Raw genomic sequence first — 18,018 nt, forward strand, 5'->3', positions numbered from 1 at the left:
GAAATAGTACCAGTGTTACCTTCTCACTTTTTATCTTCGATTTTATTCGGAGTACTTTTTTCTGTAGCAAAAGCTGTCAGAACTGCTACTCTGTTCGTGGGTGAGGATGCCTGTGTGTAGTCATAAAAGAAATTTGTTGAATATTGGTCAATGTCAGCTAACGACTATCGACATCATCACGAAGGAGGAGGCACACGCACCGATTGAAAGCGCAGTTTGCCATCTGCCAGCTGTATCCCATCATCATCCTCATCATTATACGCACGCCGACTCGAAGTGATTTATGAACCAAAAGGTTACATGCGTCCGTCTTCAAGAAAACCGTTAATTTGTGCATCGCTTCCGAATAGTCATCATGCCGTCATTCATCCGTCACCAAGCATCTCGTAATTGTCGCTTACATATTACACTATTTGTGTACAAACAGTTCAGTTGTCAAAACGGACGCCGGTGCGGTGTGGATTTGGCATGCTACTAAACGATGCATCCTCAAGTAGACACCACTCTGCTGTGAAGCAAACAAGTTTACGGCAAATTTGTTCCGCTTTGATGGCATGAAAGTGACTAGAAATTAGCAAACGTCGTTACACCGTGAGATACACATGGCGCTGGCGTCAAGTGCTAAATGGGTGTTGAAAATCTGTACCGGGCCGAGATCGGTGATCTTACTTTTCTCTCACGAGCACGTTGATAAATTACCAAGAAAAAAAAGTTAATTGTTTGAAAAACCATCTGTTTTGCCTCGATATAGTAAAGGTGTTCGAAAATTGAGACAAATGTATTCGGAGTTTTGATCATAATCTAAAAAGTGTTTGAAATTCAAATGCCCCGAACTTGTGCACTTAGTCACAACTAGAGATGCACCGAATAATAAGGTTGGGAAAAAGTTATTTTTGAAAATTCGGATTAGCGAATAATGCTTTGAACTCGAGCTTGTCTAGGGTAATTCACGTTAATTCAAGAGTAATTTGGTTTTTAGTTTTTCTCATTTAATCATTATGTTCTGTTGAATATGCGGCCGTCTGTTCGGCCTACTATACAGCTGAACAGACGGCCGAATATTCAACGATGAAAAAAAAAATTAAAAATCAATTTATTTCTGACTTAAAGTGGATTACCCTTGACTAGCTCAAGTTAAAACCATTATTCTGTAAACTAAAAATTTGGTACCTTCCACAAAAAAAAACTTTTCCCCAGTCCTATTATTCGGTGCAACGCTATCACAAACATTACAAGATTTAACCAAACGAATCCAGCTAGTGGGATACTTTTATGAATTGCGTTATTGTGCCGAATAGGACTTATCTCAACATTAACTAAGATATCGAATCACACAAAAGCCCTAAAAACAAAGCGCATCATCACCGCAGGCACTTTTTAACTTTTTTTCATGTTTACCCGAATATTTTTACAAATTTATCCCCCACCTTGGTTCTTCCACGGCCCAAATGCTTGACCGACTTTATAGCTGCTCCATTGATTAAGCAGAACGAGAAAAAAAAACAACAAGCTATCCTTTGAATCGTCTTGTGCTGGAAGCCTACCCAATATCAGGAACTGCAATAAAGTGGCCATCATGGGAGACGAAGAAACCAAAACACCGCACCGTCCTTTGCTAAGGGCAAATTTCACGATTCTCTGGCCCTGTCCAGTCCTTCCCGCAGCGATGTTATATTGTATACCGTCGTATCGCCGCTGACTCAAACGATATGCGCTCGGTATAGAAATGCCCTCGGAGAAACAGGTTTCGCAGACGACCGCCAGGCCAGCGATGCAATTTTTCTGTACCGCCGCCACCGACGTCTTTAATGTGATGCATAATAAAAACAAACTATGCAGCGCGACTGCGATTAAGAATAAGAAGGATACGATTTGCCAGCGTTCCGTATTGTTGATCGATCTCAGGGAAGAGAAATTCGAAGGAACCACAACGAAGGCGCAGTCAGCTAATGTGAAAGGTTCAGATCTTTCACTAGTCGCCGCCTCCGAGCAAAGTGCTACCTCACGAACTCCACGGAGCAACTTATGTGCTGCTAGCAGCGTGTCCAATTTGTTTTGAAGCGCTAACTTTTGAGGCGCTCCGCTGGATGCAGCGAGCGGGTTGTTGATGCGGTGGAAATCTTCTATACATATAAAAATGCAGCTCTGTCTGTCTGTCTCTCTGTTTGTCTGTTCCATATAGGCTTGAAAACTACTGAACCGATCGGCGGGAAATTTTGTTTATATGGATTTTAGGGGCCGAGAAAGGTGACTAAGATAGTTTGAGACCCCTACCTTTTCTGGAAGGGAGGGGTCCCATACAAATGAAACACAAATTCATGCACATCTCGAAAACTAACCAAGCAAATGGAGCCAAATTTGGCAGGTGGATGTTCTTAGAGGTAACAAATATATCCATAATGGTTTGTCACCCCTCCCTCCACTGAAAGGGAGGGGTCCCATACAAATGAAACACAAATTCATGCACATCTCGAAAACTAACCAAGCAAATGGAACCAACTTTAGCAGGTGGATGTTTTTAGGGGTAGCAAATATATCCATAATGGTTTGACACCCCTCCCTCTACTAAAAGGGAGGGGTTCCATACAAATGAAACACAAATTCTTGCACATCTCGAAAACTAACCAAGCAAATGGGACCAAATTTGGCAAGTGGATGTTTTTAGGGGTAGCAAATATATCCATAAGGGTTTGAAACCCCTCCCTCTACTAAAAGGGAGGGGTTCCATACAAATGAAACACAAATTCTGGCACATCTCGAAAACTAACCAAATAAATGGAACCAAATTTGGCAGGTGGATGTTTTTAGGGGTAACAAAATCATCCATAATGGTTTGACACCCCTCCCTCTTCTGAAAGGGAGCGGTCCCATACAAATAAAACACAAATTCATGCACATCTCAAAAACTAACCAAGTAAATGGAACCGAATTGGGCAGGGGGATGTTTTTAGGGGTATCAAATATATAACAGTTTGACGCCCCTTTCTCTTTTAAAAAGTGAGGGGTCCCATAAAAAAGAAACACAAATTTCGCACAGCTCGAGAACCAATCCACCAAATAGAACCAAATTTGGCATGTTAATGTTTTTAGAGGTAACAAATATGTCCATAATGGTTCGACACCCCTCCCTCTTATGTGAGAGAGGGGTTCCAAACAAATGAAACACAAATTTCTGCACTTCTCGAGAACTAACCAAATAAATGAAAAAAATTTCGGCAAGTGAAAATTTTAGGGGTAACAAAGATGTCTATAATGTTTCGACACCCCTTCTTCTTCTGAAAGGAGGGGTTCTACACAAATTTCTGCACATCTTGAGAAATAATCAAGCAAATGGAACCAAATTTGATATGTTGAGGTTTCTGAGAGCAAGAAAAATTTTTGACTCCAGACGCCATTGTTAAATTTAAGATGGAAACTTCCGGTTTCCATCCGGAAAATGTCTCCTAAAATCCAAGATGGCGACTTCCGGTTTCTGGAAAACAGCGGGATATGACCACCCAATACGGGTATTTCCGAAATCGTGATGATGCATTGGAACCACCAATCGATCTCCGACAACATTTTGAGTTGTGAAATGGCGACTTCCGGTGACTGGAAAACTGTCGAAAATGACCAAACACCACCTAATATGGGTGTTTTTTAACCAGAATGACGCTCAGAGGCCAGAAATTGTCTCCAAATGCCATTTTGAAATCCAAGATGGTGACTTCCGGTTTCTGAAAAACAGCGGAAAATGACCAAATATGGGTATTTCCGGGATTGTTATGATGCACTGAAGCCACAAATCGACCTCAGACAACATTTTGAATTGTGAAATGGCGACTTCCGGTGACTGGATAAAAGACCAAAATACCACCTAACATGGGTGTTTCTTTAACCAGAATGACGCTCAGAGGCTAGAAATTGTCTCTGAATACCATTTTGAAATCCAAGATGGCGACTTCCGGTTTCCGAAAAACAGCGGGATATGACCACCCAATATGGGTATTTCCGAAATCGTGATGATGCATTGAAACCACAAATCGACCTCAGACAACATTTTGACTTGTAAAATGGCAACTTTTGGTGACTGGAAAACTGCCGAAAATGACCCAAAAACAACCAAATATGGGTGTTTCTTTAACCAGAAGGCCAGAAATTGTCACAAAATGTCATTTTGAAATACAAGATAGCGACTTCCAGTTTCTGGAAATAGCCGAAAATGACCAAATACCACCCAATATGAGAGTTTCTTTAACCAGAATGACGCTCAGGGACCAGAAATATTCTTCAAATGTCATTTTGAAATCCAATATGGCGACTTCCGGTTCCTAAACAACAGTGGGAAATGACTGAATAACACTCAATATGGGTATTTCCGGGATTGCTATGATGCACTGAATCCACAAATCGACTTCAGACAACATTATGAATTGTAAGATGACGACTTCCGGTGAATGGGAAACTGCCGAAAAAGACCAAATACCACCCAATATAGGTGTTTCTTCAACCAGAATGACGCTCAGAGGCCAGAAATTGTCTCCAAATACCATTTTGAAACCCAAGATGGCGACTTCCGCTTTCTGAAAAACAGCCAAAAACGGCCGATTTCCATCCAATATGAGATGCTCCGATACCAGAATGATACACAGGAGCTAGAATCGACCACAGACACCATTTTGATTTCTAAGATGGTGACTTCCGGTTTCTGGAGAACAGCCGAAAATGACTAAATAACACCTATTATGGGTGTTTCTTTAACCAGAATGATGCATGAAGCTAAAAATTGACCACAGACACCATTTTGAATTGTAAGATGGCAACTTCTGGGAAACAGCCGAATACTACTACATATAAATATTTCCGTAACCGAAATAATGTATAGAAGCCAAGCATTGACCCTGGACACCATCTTGAATTCGGAGATGACTCTGAAAAACAACGAAAATAACTGAATACCACCCAATATGAGTATTTCCGGAATAGAGGTGATGAACTAAAGGCAAAAGACGAGGATGTTGTCATTCCGATTAAACCAATAATTTCAAACAATATAAACAAATCGCAAGAAATCAATGAATTTGGAATGTTGAAAATTATTAAATTAAACACAAAAATTGGCGGGACGAAGTTTGCCGGGTCAGCTAGTTATGAATAAAAATCCTTAAATATTATCTTACGTATGAAAGATTTTTTACGATTATTCGTGGTAAACAACTCGATTTATTCTTTTTATCGAAAATGCAAATAAATAATTCGAGTATCGAATTCTAGTCACAGGGTTGCACTAAATGGGTACTACCGTTCTGTTTAATATAATTTTATTTTTTTGACTTGCTACGTTCGAATATATTCTGGTAAATCACGTAAAGAAATTGTGCATAGCAATAGGATGTAATTGCACACCAAAATGCGAGAAAACAGGCGTTTAAATAACTAGTGCATTTAATACTTAAGCACGCGTAGCGATCTCACGTGATATTTAATTGCGTTGGCAGAACGGTTGTCTAGACCGGGTTCATATTGGGTGTTTGCCAATAATAATCTTGTGATCGTGACATTCTGGGCTCGCAGTTCGTTGCACGCTGCTTTACTTAGGAGGCACAATATATAACTACTACCTAAGCATTGAATAAGCAATTCCGAAAGCTTTTGACTTCCATAGCGCCCGCAATAAAAATCAAGGTTGTCGAGGTTAGTGGAATAGTTAGAGAAGGTTAAACATTCTTCTAAATATCTCAACAATGCAACAAAAAATGCAAGTCCATGAAGACCTCAAGTCGCTCGATCAATGGTCACATCGAGATACACTAACATTTTTGGATATTTTTTTCAAATTCAATTCGATTTGAGTTTCTATGATTTTACTAAAACTTTTATTCAAACCGAAAACCGACCGCAATCTTATGTTAGCTAAAAAATTCCAAATATTTACAAATCTAATCGATTGCCGCGACTTCATGGTGTCAGCAATCTCTACATGCTCGGTAATCATGAAAAAAAAATTTCCCTCCTTTCGGTGCAAGGTGCTCGTTAGCTGTTCCTGTTGTTGCTGTTACTAAAGCGAGAATTATTCGCTTGATGTTCTTTTAAAAGCGCATAATTTGGGGAATGAGAAAATTACAACCGCTAATGGCAGAAGGTTTGTTCTGCTATTTCACCAAGCAATGCACTTTGATATGGCTTTTTGCTTTATTAATCGTGCCGCGGATTGTCGGAAACCGGTTTGCGTGAGCTCCTTCGATAGCATTAGGAACCAAAGATTATAAATACGAGAAGTGTCGAAATTTTATTGCGTAAAAAGTTGGTATCGTAAAACTTGTAAATCAATGCAGAAAAATGTAGTAAAGAACAAACAGAAAAAATTAAGAAACGAGTTTTTTTAAGAATCTAAACATATAAAAATGGAGTTCTGTCTGTCTGTCGGTCTGATCCATATAGACTTGAAACTACTGAACCGATCGACATGAAAATTTGTGTGTAAGGGTTTTTGAACCCGGGAATATTTTTATGATAATTTGAGACTCCTCCCTCTTCTGGAATGGAGGGTTCCCATACACATGAAACACAAATTTTTGCATAACTCGAGAACCTTTCGAGCAAATTTGGCCACACTTGGCACGTTGATGTATTAAGAAGCAAGAAATATTTCTATGGCAGCTTGACACTACTCCTTGCTCTGAAAGGGAGGACTCCCATACAAACGAAACACAAATATCTGTTTAACTCGAGATTTAATCTAGCAAATAGAACCAAATTTGACGTGTAGTGGTCCTCGAGAGCTAGAAATATTTATGTGGTAGATCGACACTCCTCTTTCACCTAGAAACGGGGGCTCCCATACAGGTGAAACACAAATTTCTGCATAACTCATAAACTATTCAAGTTAATGGAACCAATTTTGACATGTGGAAGTTTTTAAGATATGTTTCCATGGTAGTTTGACGGCCCGCCCTTCTCTGGAAAGGGGGGCTTCCATACAAATGCAACACAAGTTTTTGCATGACTCTAGAATTATTCAAGCAAATGGAAACAAATTTGGCATGTGAAGGTGTCTGGGGGTAAAAAATGTGTCTTTGGAAGGAGGGGGGATTGGAAAACAGCCAAAAGTGATCAAATACCACCCAATATGGGTATTTCCTGAATCATGATGATGCACAAAAGCCAGAAGCCAGAAGCCACAGACACAATTTTGAATTCCAAAATGGCGACTTCCAGTTCCGGTTCCAAAAAGAGTGTTTCCGTAATTGTAATAATGCACAGAAACCAAAAAACGACCTCAGACACCATTTTTAGTTTGAAGATAGTGGCTTACGTTTTCTATAAAGCAGCCCAAAAAGACCGGTTACAACCCAAAATGCTCATTTTCATGCTTCTTTAAAATCCAAGATTGTGACTTCTGGTTTCTGGAAAACAGCCAAAAATGGCCGAATACCATCCAATATGGGTATATCCGAAACCAGAATGACATCCAGAGGCCAGAAATTAACTTCACATGTTATTTTGAAATTCAAAATGACGACTTCCGGTGTCTGGAAAACAGCTGAAAGTGACCAAATATGGTATTTCCATAATCATGATGATGCACAGATACTAAAAATCCATCTCAGACACCATTTTGAATTCTAGAGTGGGTATTTCCGGTATCAAACTGATGGCCAGGGGCCACAAATTGATTCTACACGCCATTTGAAATTCAAGTTGACGACTTCCTTTTCTGGAAATCAGTTGAAAATTACCGATTGCCATCCAATATGGGTATTTCTACAATCGAGGTGATGTACAAAATCTAAAAGGCAAGGATGTTCTCATTCCGATAAAACCAATAATTTCAAACGATTTTTCTTCTGAGTTTGAACGTAGTTTGAAGTCGTTAGCAGTGACTCATTTTTTATACTGATTCTCTTTTTATAAGGGCGGTTTGTTAGTAGCTTAGGTGTTAATAAAAAATATTAGTAAATAATGAGATTGTTTGTCCAATCCCAAATCGTGACTTCTCAACACTGTTGGATATTTTTAATTTAATTTGTTAGGATTTGTTTGCTTTCGTAATTAGGACTTATCATTCGTAGCGATTGAAACCTACTTGCCAGGAAATAAAAAATATACTTAAAACTAACTTAATTGCTAACTTATTGGTTATAAAGAGAACTTATCGTAGCAAATGAGGATTGCAACGATTTTTGTCTAAAAATCGAATGCACTCTTCAGGCTATAAAAGCCTGCTTCTGCCTAAATAAATTAGTTTATTAGTGGATGGCCACTAGGATAGTCCCAACTACTTAGCAGCGGGTAGCAGCTATGACGGTAACGGTATCATCAGTGGCAGCGGGCATCGGTAGTGGAAGTGGTGGTAGAATCGTCAGCGAAAGGTGCAGCAGCCATTCTCAAGCAAAAAGTGGCCATATTTTTTCAACACTTCAACACTTTAAACGGTGATCACGGCATCAAAATCTGTTGGTCGTCTAGTTTTCGGTTTTTAAAGAGTCAATATTTTCTCTGTCGTTCATTACACTTCATTCAAAATGTTGGAACGCATTGTCAATAGCGATTGTAAATTCGACATCATCTCTAACTAACACGCATAATTAAGCCTTGAAGAAAGGCCAATTTCGACCAATCAGAGCTGCGCTGCATGCATGCATGTGATTTATTTATGCTTTCCCTAGCCCGGTCAACAGAATATAATACCCAATTAACTGGGCATTTTTGGACTCCATTAGAGTCTGCTTTCGGCTCAAACAAATATCAATTATCATTTACAAAAAATATGTCCAACATTTTTTATTTATGTTTATATTTTCATAGTCTTTTTTGATTTGGCTAAAACTTAACACAGATGTTCTTAGAAAAATTTTGAGAAATTTGAACTTTTTTTTTATTCCTCCAAGTTTAAACAACTAGCAATGTTAAGCTTGTAGACTTTTCGTGAAAAAAGAATTTTTTTTGCTTTTTCTTAAAAGACAAACTTATTGTCTACAACTTTGCCGAAGACAACAACAATCTAATAAACTTTTCTGATTTTTTTTTCTTTTTTTAAAAACTGTAACTTTTTTCGTTTCTTACTTCTCTTTAACCCTTCATTATTTAGCTAACCTTTTCTATTTTTCATAAAAATTGAGCTTTTTAAGATAGTAAATTTTTATTTTTTTCCATGAAAAAATTGCTTGCGGTGTATATTTCATTAGTTGAAAATGTCACACCGTTCAAACAAACTGTTCTGGCCCTAAAAATGTTATAATAAATAAGTCTTCAATGTCAGTTTTACATGAACCTTTTTTTCAAAAATTAGTCGTAATAAAAATAGATCTTCTACATATCACAAAATGACACCTTTAGAACAAAGGAACAAAGTTTCAGCCAGATCTAAAAGGACCGATCAAAATGGTTGCCCTTTTTTTAAATTATTCCAATGCCCAATGTCCAATTCGCAACAGCGTTGCGTGACAGAGAGTGCGCTGCATCTTCTACTATCCGCTTTCAGCTGACACGAACACAATTGTGTCCCAATGTCACACAGGCGCAATACGCGCAACAGCCTCATAAGCACAGGGTGGCGAAATAGTTATAGATACAGGGTGAAAAACAGTCCCGAGTTTTTAATAAGCTTATAATGTGTAGTTTTCGGGGAAAAAAGTCAGATTCTTAAAAGGTGGATTTTTTGAGATAGGGTGTCGGCTCTATCATCGTAAGGGGGGTAAATGATGTCCAAGATCATTATTTTCTTGCATGATGATTCTTCATAATTCAGAGTACCTCTCTGCAAAATATTAGTTCTCTATGACTTCATTAATTCTCGGACGATAATAGAGCCGATTCCCTATATAGTTAATAATTATAGGGAAATTGTTCCATTATTCATCTCAGCCCATATTTTCATCTCATACAACATTTAAACCTAATAAAAAACTAGAAAACGCATATTTCCTAACTAAATCAACCTACTAATCCATGCAACGGAATATTCTTAGTCTACTTTAGATTAGAGTAGAAACTTCAAAAAATTACTTAGAAGCCCTCATTTTAATATTATAGTTGGACATCCACACTCAAAAACTTATTTATTTTAATCACTTACCACAAAAAACAAATTCCACGCACTTTTCATAATTATAAAACTGTCATCCCCCGAACTAGGGTAGATCAGCTTAATATAGACCACTTCCTTTAGTGGACCACCTGAAAACCTTTTTCCAAATGACACATGATAGATATTGATATTCTTAATTAAAGCTGTAAAAAATATCTTTTAATAACAGCTGCCTGATTTGCCATGGTTCGTTAACGTTTTCATAAGAAATGGTTTTACCAAAAACTGTACTGACATCACACTTTCCGAGCGAAAATTACCAGATTCCTGATGAACGGGTGAAATAATAGTGTCTTTAAAAGATAAGAAATCAATTTCACTAGAAAAACACTTAAAATTTGAAAAAAATATAGTGGTCCAATTAATGGTAAAAAAAGTACTGTTTTCCTTATTTCGACATGCTTCATCTTGAACAAGAGCGATCAGCACGCTGTCTCGCTGAGTACCTAATAGACTTTTATTTACATCGAAGTAATACAACGAATCATAGTCACCATAGATTTGTTATGATCATGTTATTGTAAAAAGTTGCTGCTAAAATGCGAAAAACGTCAAAAATAGGTTAAAAATGTACTGAAGCAGTTGTTACTGAGCGTCTCCAAGCAATAAAACCTAAATTAATCCACCTAGCGGTCAGACCCAGCCTTTCTCATTCAAACTTTTATTTGTAAAAATAGAATATATATTCACTCTTTAGGTTCTTGAAAATTGATGTTGTAATCTATACATATAATAGCTTCTAAAATATTGATGTTGTAATCTATACATATAAAAATGCAGTCCGGTCTGTCTGCCTGTCTGTCTGACCCAAATAGGCTCGAAAATTACCAAGTCGATCGACATGAAAATTTGTTTAGGGATTTTTGGTGCCAATAAAGATTCCTATGATAGTTTGAGACCCCTCCCTCTTCTGGAAGGGAGGGGTCCCATACAAATGAAACATAAATTTCTGCACAACTTAAGAACAAACCAAGCCAATTAAACCGAAATTGGCATGTGGATGTTTTAAGGGGTTACAAATATGTCCATAATAGTTGGACGCCACTCCCTTTTCTGGAAGGGAGGGGTTCCATACAAATGAAACACAAATTTCTGCACATCTCGAGAACTAACCGAGTAAATGGAACCAAATTTAGCATGTGGATGTTTTAAGAGGTAACAAATATGTTCCATAATCGACCTTAGGCAACATTTTAGATTGTAAGATGGCAACTTCCGGTTTCTGGAAATCAGCCAAAAATGGCCGATTTCCACCCAATATAACATCCGGATCTAGCATGATACACAGGAGCTGAAATCGACCACAGATACCATTTTGAATTCTAAGATGGCGATTTCCGGTATTGGGTGTTATTCGATCATTTTCGGCTGTTTCCCAGGAACATGTGATTCTAGTATATATATAGAATTAAGGCGATGTACAGAAGCCAAAAGTCGAGGATGTTGTCATTTCGATAAAACCAATCATTTCAAACGATTTGTTATTCGACTTTGATCATATCATATGACCGATTCGTCGTGCATTTTCAGATTTTAAACACATCGCAAGGAATCAATGAATTTGGAACGTTCAAATAGTACTATACCACATTTAAAATATGTTAAGGCCACATATATCGATCAAAGCAGGTGTAGTTTTAAATATTTTAATTTCTTTTCTTTACATAACTTTTAAGCCACATCAAATTGTAATGAAGCTTGTTATCTGTAAGTTCGAGAGATGACTCGTTCGTATGACACTAGTTATGCTCAAATAAGTCATGTAATCTTTGAGATAATAGACTTTCGTTGTTTTAATAACAATTTAATACATAACGGTTGCTTAAGTTCGATTATAATCAAATGAAAATAGGGCAGCCTAACTTTGAAACCACGTGTTCAATCATAATTCATCAGTTAACCTTAAACTAGCCCGCTTATCTGATAATAATATTGATCAAACCCGTTGTGTAGTTTCTGAGATAATGAAGTTTCGTGATTTTCACATTCCGGTACATTACAGACGAAGTTACAGTTCGATTACAGCAAAATCCAATAGGGTGTCATGAAGCATCTAGACCTTTCATTTGACACTAATTTGGAAATCGGGAAATCGGGTCAGCCATCTCTGAGAAAAGTGAGTGAGTTCAAGTAGTCTTCGGAATATGTTCCTTTTCATAGCTGGATTTCACATTTTTAAACATAATAGGCAAAGTAATAGTCTGATTGCAAAACAAATCAATAGGGTCTTATGGGGCAACTAGACCTTCCATTTGACATTGATTTTATGAAAATCGGTTCAGCCATCTCTGAGAAATATGAGTGAGATTAAGTAGTCACGTTTCTTGTCATTTGTTCAAATCGGTTGTGTAGTTTCTGAGATAATGATGTTTCATGATTTTTACATTTTGATACATAACCTCTGAACCAAAAATCCGATTACAATGAAATTTGATAAGGTCTCATGGGACAACGAGACCTTTCATTTGCAATTAATTTCATGAGAATCGGTCCAGCCATCTCTGAGAAAAGTGAGTGAGAATAAAAATTTGCACATACACACACACATACACACACATACAGAAAATGCTCAGCTCGTCGAGCTGAGTCGAGTGATATATGCCATTCGGCCCTTTGGAGCACTTTTTTACTTTCGGTTTTGCAAGTGATTGCTATACCTTTCTAGGAGAAAGACAAAAAATATATAAAATATCCTGTTTTATTTTACTACCTGAAAGTTAGAAGGCGATTGGTTGAATGAGTGGAAAATACCAATTTTTTTGTGATGCAATTTGGTCCCGGACACTCTTTACCCAATCCAACGAATCTGCTTCAGAACAGTCCTGTCGAAGATTTCTGTATGCTATCATGTTCCTTGGTGTGCAAAAACAACTGGAGAGCAACAAAATTTCAGTTGTCACCCGTTAGCTAATAACTGCACTGGTTACCTCGCACAAACTACTGCGATAGATCATTACCATGACCAATGTAAATGTTTCATCGCATAACGTTGATTTGCGAAATTCTTGCGATAAATCTTCTTCTTCTTTTTCTATATCTATAAAATAGATGATACCCAGCCCGCGTTGCTGCGCCTCTTAGTTTGTAACGACAATTATGTATTTCTGGAATGGCCCATAATTTCAAACATGTATTACCATGCAATAAAAACCTAAATTAATCCACCTAGCGGTCAGACTTATTATTTGTAAAAATAGATTTACATGAATGCTTAAATCCAATAAATGTTTATCCACTCTTTGGGTTCTAGAATATTGACGTTGTAATTAAAGTATAAAATATGAAATTTGACGTAATGTTAGTACTTAAGAAATAGCGAAATAAATGCAATGACTCTTAATTTCGAACAATTTAATCACGAGCGATGCCGGGAACGTTCAGATAGTACGATACCACATTTAAATCATGTTGAGGCCATATATATCGATCGAAGCAGGTAAAGTGTTGAATAGTCTTTGAATTTCTTTTCTTTCTAAAACTTTTAAACAGCATATCAAATTGTTATGAAGTTTGTTATTTGTAAGTTTGAGAGATGACTCATTTGTATGACACTAGTTATGTTCAAATAAGTCGTGTAATACTTGAGATAATAGACTTTCGTTGTTTTACAAATTAAAACATAACGCTTGCTTAAGTTTGATTACAATCAAATGAAAAGGTAACGTATGGGGCAGCCAAACTTTGAAACCACGTGTTCAATCATAATTCATCAGTTAACCCTTAACTAGCCCGTTCATCTGATATCAATATTGTTCAGATCGGTTGTGTAGTTTCTAAGATAATGAAGTTTCGTGATTTTCACATTTCGATACATTACAGACGAAGTTACAGTCCGATTACTGCAAAATTCAATAGGGTGTTATGAGGTAGGTAGACCTTTTATTTGATACTAATTCTGTGCAAATCGGGTCAACCATCTCTGAGAAATATGAGTGAGTCCAAGTAAGTTGTCTTGGAATATGTTTCTTTTCATAGCTGGATTTCACATTTTTAAACATAACAGGCAAAGTAATAATCCGTTTGTAAAAAAAAATCATTAGGGTCTTATGGGGCAACAAGACCTTTCATATGACACTAACTTTATAAAAATCGGGCCAGCCATCTCTGAGAAACATGAGTGAGATTAAATAGTCTCCAGAACACGTTTCTTTCCATAACTTCTGAACCACATGTTCAATCTTCATAAAATTCAAAAGTTAAGGGTTTTTAAGGTAGCCCGTTCATTTGAAACTAATTTTAATCAAATCAGATGTGTGGTTTCTGAGATATTGATGTTTCGTGATTTTTACACTTTGATACATAACCTCTAAACTAGAAATCAGATTACAATAAAATTCAATAGGGTCTTCTAGGGCAACTAAACCTTTCATTTGCAATTAATTTCATTGAAATCTGTTGCAATTAATTTCATTGAAATATGTTCACACAAACATATACACCTATACATGCTTATATGCAGAAAATGCTCGATTTGTCTAACTGAGTCGAGTAGTATATGACATTCGGCCATTTGGATCACTTTTCTACCTTTTAATTAGCCAGTGATCGTTAGGAGGAAGTCAATATGTTTACTTTCATTATGTGTTTTCACATTTTCATGAACAACGGACAAAGTTACAATCCGATTGCAATGAAATTCAATAGCAACCTATGGGGCAACTAGACCTTTCATTTGACACTAATTTTGTGAAAATCGGTTCAGCCATCTCTGAGAAAAATGAGTGAGTTTAAACAACCTCAGGATAACTTTTCTTTACATAACTTTTGAACCATATGTTCAATCATTACGAAATTCAAAAGTTAAGGGTTCTGAAGACAGCCCGATCATTTGAAACCAATTTTATTAAAATCGGTTATGTGGTTTCTGAGATATTGATGTTTCGTGATTTTAACATTTTGATACATAACCTCTAAACTAAAAATCCGATTACAATGAAATTCAATAGCAACCTATGGCGCAACTAAACCTTTCATTTGCAATTAATTTTATGAAAATCGGTCCAGCCATCTCTGAGAAAAGTGAGTGAGAAAAAAAAGTTGCACATACATACACACACACACATACACACATACATACATACATACAGAAAATGCTCAGTTCGTCGAAAGGGGTCGAGTGGTATATGACAATCGGCCATTGGGACCACTTTTATACCTTTGGTTTTTCCAGTGATTGCTATACCTTTCTAGGAGAAAGGCAAAAAGTGGTGTTTCGATTAGAGAAGCTTCCACGATCCACCGTAATGTTCCGTGCAAGAAGGAAGTGGTCAGGAAAGCCACGAAAAGGAAAACCAGCTGCATTGTAAAGGATTCCCCATTTCGAAAGAGCGGCAGCGGCAGTCTACAGTTGCAAGATTCATCTCAGAAAATCCTTGTCTTCCAAAGTTCGTACGAAGTATTTAGAATAACTTTGGAGGATTGGCTACGAAGCGAGTAAAAAATGGTCACATGGTCATGGTCCTTTATAACTCAAAGCAATCTGCGGCATGGTGCAATTGTTCAAAACTAAAATACCTGTTACACAGTGAATTAGAAAATTATTCAAGTAGACCTGGCCCAAATTAAGAAACAGTGGTCCATTAAAGGAAACTGCAGCGATGATTTATTTCTTTTATTATAAAGAAATAGAGGTATTATCTTGTTGTTTTTCATGCAGAAAAGATAGAAAACATGTTACTACATGTTTATGAAATACTTAATTCAGTTGAGATATTTACACTTATTCTTGCAAAATATGCATCTACACTACTAAGTGGTCCACTAAAGGCAGTTATACCCTATGGTCCTAAATTACCTTCTGTAAGAACCTCGAATCCTTCCAGTTGGTCTCGAGGTACGATGCTGGCCTAACAAGCCAGTCGTCGTAGGTTCGAGTCTCGGCTCGGGAGAGACTGTTAGTGTCAGTAGGATCGTAGCGCTAGCCCCGCAATTGTCCTGTACATCAAACAGTTGGCTGCAAAGTCTGTGCATAATAAACAGAAAGTCAAATTCCAAATCGGAATGTAGCACCAAGGCTTTGCTTTGCTTTTTTAGGAACCTCGAATGACGTTCTATAAATTCAAATACGCGATACAAACATAATCTGTTTTATTCGCATCTAGAAAATCTTCTCATTGATATCATTTCTGGGAATTTACACTCAAGATTCTTTTTGTGTCAGTTAGGGTTTTGTCCTTCTCCTCAAACCAGCTAAAGCGAATCTGATCGTTTCCAATTCTACGAACCCTTTAAAGTTAATGGTTTCGAATCCGATGGATTCTTATGACACGATTCTTGTTTTTACTCCTAGTTCCATTCCTTTCAAGGTTCCTTATCGGGGACACTCACGATTTCAATGTGAGGAATCCTAGAGAATCTATGCGAATCTTAAATGTTTGTCCGTGGTAATTTCCATATGCACTGTTGTCTTCAAATTTGCGTCGTATGAAAAAGGAGGTTTCAGCTTTTCAAAATAATAACAAAGAACCCATTTTTGTAAGAAATTCGATACATCGTACCTGTAACACTAAATTGATATTTCTCTGTTGCCACAGTTCATCGTTTTTCATTTTTTATGCGTTTTTCAACCACTTTTTTTCTGAAAATGATTAATCTGCTTCGTACTGAACTCAATCATTTCATTATAACGTCCTAAATATTGTTGGCATAATGTTTTTCTCACGCTTAACAAAGCAATATCAGTTATGGAATTAATGTATACACAGCCGCAGTTGTGTAAAAATACCAATTATATTACCCGAGTAGAAAAATATCTTGATTCGCAACGTGAAACATACAATTTTCGTAAATACAATGTAATATTATCGAGACAGCGCCTTACGGGGAGCCGCATGGTGCTTTACACATTGCCAGCAGGAAGCGATGCGTACACGTGCCTCCACAAGCAAGAGCACATAGCGATCGAATAAAAAAATTCATGATAAGCCAGCGTTCACACAAAGGGTCTGCAACCTTATGCACTACCAGCTGAAATCAGAGGCCGGAAATTAAAAAAAAACATGTCACTACGCAATTCAGTCTTGCTCTTGGGAATCCTACACTACGCGTGTTTAATTTTCGACTTTAATCTTTGCACATGATTAAGAAGTTCAATATCAGCTGACTTTAACTCTGCCAAAATCGGCTACTAGGCTCATTGAATTTTTTAATAACAATGCGAAACTAAATCTTTGTAGAGACATGATCGTAACCATGGTTGAGACCAAATGGAAAAAGTTCTGCAGTGCATCGTTTGTTTTAAACAGCGATGTTTTCTCCGAATGTCTCGATCGTAAACTAGGTACGAGAATTAAAACTAAAGAAAACGACAATCATCAATGGGCGTTATTTATAGACATACAAATCTTATGAATGAAATCTACTGAAGCGATTTTCACCTCTCTGTTGACCAGTCTTTTTGCGACGACAAGAAGTTGATGTCTGCATCCTTTTGTGGAACTGTTATTTACTTTATCGTTATATAACATCAACGTAGATGATGTCAGTATCAGCGGCAGTGCGGTGCATCTGCTGTCGATTCTTACTCCACTTGAAAAACGCTTATTCGCCCGCTTTAAATAAAGCACATTCGAAGCGATCCGCATTACATCTGCTGCGATGTAATTACGAAAGTAAGGGCCAAATACAATATGATTAAATCTCTAACAACGTAATGATACGCCTGCACTTTCCGGTTTCATTTCCGAAGAAGTTACAGTCTAGCACTTGCAGAGACGCGATAAAATAAACGCAACTAGGCCACATGTGAATCGAGTGAATAAACGAGCCCTCCGCATTTGTCGGTTCGGTTCGCGGATAAAAATTAGCGATAGTAAAAAAGTGCTTCGTATTCAGCCCAATTTTTACTCCAATACAGAATAAACATTAAACTAGGGAAATATGTGAGCTCGTAGAACAATCCGAGATTTTATCGATTGATTTGAATGATTGATTTCTTTTGAAGGTACTTT

At 37.2% G+C, this 18,018-nt stretch overlaps 1 protein-coding gene across 1 annotated transcript in view; it reads left to right on the plus strand.

The window, feature by feature from the left end:
• LOC129730161 (collagen alpha-1(IV) chain) overlaps positions 1 to 18,018 on the plus strand; it is a 77,170-nt gene that overhangs the window by 52,552 nt on the left and 6,600 nt on the right. The window lies entirely within an intron of this gene.

Source organism: Wyeomyia smithii, chromosome 3 (genome assembly GCF_029784165.1).
Source record: "Wyeomyia smithii strain HCP4-BCI-WySm-NY-G18 chromosome 3, ASM2978416v1, whole genome shotgun sequence".
NCBI lineage: Eukaryota > Metazoa > Arthropoda > Insecta > Diptera > Culicidae > Wyeomyia > Wyeomyia smithii.